The sequence below is a fragment of the Zingiber officinale genome, chromosome 10A (assembly GCF_018446385.1).
Source record: "Zingiber officinale cultivar Zhangliang chromosome 10A, Zo_v1.1, whole genome shotgun sequence".
Lineage (NCBI taxonomy): Eukaryota > Viridiplantae > Streptophyta > Magnoliopsida > Zingiberales > Zingiberaceae > Zingiber > Zingiber officinale.
This window is the reverse complement of record NC_056004.1, coordinates 16,471,438-16,474,992: the sequence shown is the minus strand read 5'-3', so window position 1 is coordinate 16,474,992 and position 3,555 is coordinate 16,471,438. Positions and strand designations below refer to the sequence as shown.

General features: G+C 39.5%; 1 non-coding gene across 1 annotated transcript; it reads right to left on the bottom strand.

The window, feature by feature from the left end:
- Positions 1–2,867: 2,867 nt before the first annotated feature.
- Positions 2,868–2,973, bottom strand: LOC122028416. The gene has a single exon (XR_006124799.1). It is a non-coding gene; the product is annotated as a small nucleolar RNA R71 (small nucleolar RNA).
- Between the last annotated feature and the right edge of the window lie 582 nt (positions 2,974–3,555).

Below are 3,555 nucleotides of genomic sequence, written 5' to 3'. Positions count from 1 at the left end.
TAATGCTGTACAGAAGAAAATCCGAAACAAGGAAACAATGAAACACTTGCTGTACAGAAAATCCAAGCATGGAAACAAAGCACACTAGCTGTACAGAAAATCTGAAGCATGGAAACAAATCACACTAGAATCCGGACTGCAACAAGCTCCAAGAGGGGCTGTTCTAAGCTCTAATAAAGCTGTTCGTGGTTACAGAAATGCAATTGAAACTGCGATGCTAAAACTGTGATGCTAGTTAAGGTAACAAGGAAATCTAAGTTTGATATGTTAACTTCAAGGGCTGTTCTTTTCAGGTTTAACAGAAAAACTTATGGTAGAAATGCTATAATCCACACGGTAAGATCAAACCACATGGATAAGGAAATCTAATAGCAGAAGAAAACTACATATCAAACCTAAGATCAAACCTGAACAATTCCCCTCTTGTATCCTTAATGAAACTCACGGCAGAGACTAAAGAAAAACATTCATCTTCACGGCATACCCAAAAGTACAAGGAAAACACCAAACCGAGATCAAACAACTCTTACCGCAGGTGAGTAGCGACTTACCTTCGTTTCCTTGACTCACAGCCGAAGGAGAAACCTTCTAGTGCTTCTAGGGTTTGGAAGATTGAAATTTCTGGCTCCTCTTCGTGCTCTCTGTTTCTCCTCGACGAGAAAAGCTTAAGGAGAGAACCTCAAGCCGACGCCAGAGAAAACCCTAATCTTGGCTTCGGTTTCACTCGGGCAAAATCGCCGCGCACGCGAGAGGAGGAAGAGAAAAGCTAGGTCACGGGTAATCATCAAACCCTAAGTTCCTCTCTTTATAACCTTAATATTCTGCTAACTTCTTTAAATAATTTTTCTACCTTTTTTAAACAGAACTGGCCGCGTGAACACTTGGTCAACCGTGTTTTGACCAAATCAAAGGTTGCGGGTTCGATTCCTCAGCCGCCCCTTTTTATTCTAATTTATTTCCTATTCTGTTTCCTATTAACTATTACTTTAATAAATTTTTCTCCTTTCCTTAATCAGCAATGATCGCTGAAACATTTGGTCAGCTGGATTCGCTTAAGGCTTAATCCGAGGTCTTGGGTTCGAATCTCGGCTTAGACATTTTTTTGTCAAAGCTTCTTTCGTTTAGTAAAAATACCAAACAACCTCCAAAAATTACATAAAAATACTCTAAAAATCTCTAGAATATTTCTAAAGTATTTCTAAATATTTTAAAGCACTTTTAAGACTCTTAATCAGGAAAATTAGGTCGTTACATTTATCCTCGTGCCAAGTATCCGGTCAATCCCTTTGAACTACTTGGACTTTCACCAGATGTCTGGTCAACCTTGACCCATCTGGATTTCCTTTGCCTGGCTTCACTCACCAGGACTTTCCATCTGACTGGCTTCACTCACCAGGACTTTTTTTTCTGCCTAGCTTCACTCACTAGGACTTCTCATCTGCCTGGCTTCACTCACCAGGACTTTCCTTCTGCCTAGCTTTCTCACTAGGACTTTCACCTGGCTTCACTCACCAGGATTTCCTTCTACCTAGCTTCACTCACTAGATCTTTTACCTGGCTTCACTCACCAGGATTTTCCATCTGCCTAGCTTCACTCACTAGGTCTTTCACCTGGCTTCACTCACCAGGATTTTCCAGTCAAGTATCCAGTCAACCTTGACCTACTTGACTCTCCTTCACAATCTCCCCACATGAACAATTTCACCTGCAATCTCCATGTCTTGTCTACATGTATTGTCAAACATCGAAACCCAAACATCGAGACTCAAGCTTGACTCAACTCAAGCTCAGTCAACCAGGTCAACCTTGACCTAGGGAATATTGCACCAACAGTGTTCTTGTGACAAGGGTTAACCGTAACAGGATTTCATAGGGATCTTCTTTATTTGGTACCTAAGAATAGATACTTCAGCTTCTAGTGAATGCATGTTGATGGACAATGAGTAAAAGATAGAATGTGATACATCAATACCACCACAATGAAATCGAACTCCTAGGACTCTTCATAAACCAAGTCTATTACTTCTTCTTTGCTAGTTCTTGTTTCCATTTCCAAACCCCTTTTCTTTAGATAACTTACAATCATCGGTAGTTTAGCTAATCCTAAGTGAGCTATCACTAGTTCTTATAACTAGTGCTCGTGGGATCGATAATCTTTATTACTGATGATGAATCCGTGCACTTGCGGTTCATAATAAGTTTTTGGTACCATTGCTAGAGATTGCGTCTATAACATTAGTGGAAGTCATATTAGATTAGACTAGACTTAGTTTTTCCTTTATTTTCCCTTTTTTCTAACATTCGGCATTTTAGAGATAAATAATTCTATTTTTATTTTTCTTTATTTTCTATATTTTATTCCATATATTATTTTTGCATGCGAAGAGCTAATCTTTCAGGACAACTTCTACCGTTCGATCCAGAGATCGATAGGAGTTTCTTGAGAAGAAGAAACCTTCAGAAAGCATTACAAGCAGTACAAGAATCTTTAGAGATGGCTGATAAATTGTTGAAGGATTACACAGTACCTTATGCATGAGGGGTTCGGTCCAGCATCACTCGACCGTCAATCAAAGCCAACAATTTTGAAATCAAGCCTGCAGTAATTCACATGGTTCAGCAGAATCAATTTGGAGGAGGACCGCACGATGATCCAAATCACCACTTAGATCTTTTCTACGAGATATGTGGTACTATGAAAGTGAATGGAGTCCCTCCAGAATCAATACAGTTAATTCTTTTTGGATTTTCCCTGAAAGACAGAGCCAAGCAGTGGCTAAATTCTCTTCCAGCAAACAGCATATCATCTTGGGAGCAGTGTGAGCAGAGATTCCTGGACAAATTCTATCCACCAAGCAAAACTACTCACATGAGGAATTTGATTGCAAGCTTCAAACTGATAGACTCAGAATCATTATTTAAAGCCTGGGATAGATTCAAAAGTATGCTAAGACAGTGCCCCCATCATGACCTTGAGAAATGGTTGGTTCTACACACCTTCTACAATGAAATTAATTATCACACGAAGGTATCCCTCGACTCTACAGCAGGAGAAGCACTAATGAACAAGAGCCTAGATGGAGCTGAAGAGATCATAGAGAATGTGACACAGAACCACCATTAGTTGACAACTGAAAGATCTAGTGGTTCTTTCCCAGGAATCCAATAAAGGTGTCAGGAAAATTCGATGTAGATGCAGTCACACTCATGTCTGCGAAGCTGGACACTCTGACCAAGAATGTGAGGCCATGGGAAACAACACGACTAATTCAATAGTTTGTGTTTGCAAAACTTGCGGAAATACAGATCATGCTCAAGATACTTGTGTTGGTTACTACTCGGAATACCGTCCTAGTTCCCCTGTACAAAAATTTGTACAAGCATAGCACTATCCTAGCTACCCATGTGTTCTACTAAAGTTAAATTTGGATTGCAAACGATGCTTAGTATTATTAATCCAAATTTTCCTTTAGAAGTTAAACTTGAGTTGGGAATGAAACTTAACATTCTTACTTCAAGTTTAACCGATGTGATCTTCCTAAGTTAAACCAAATT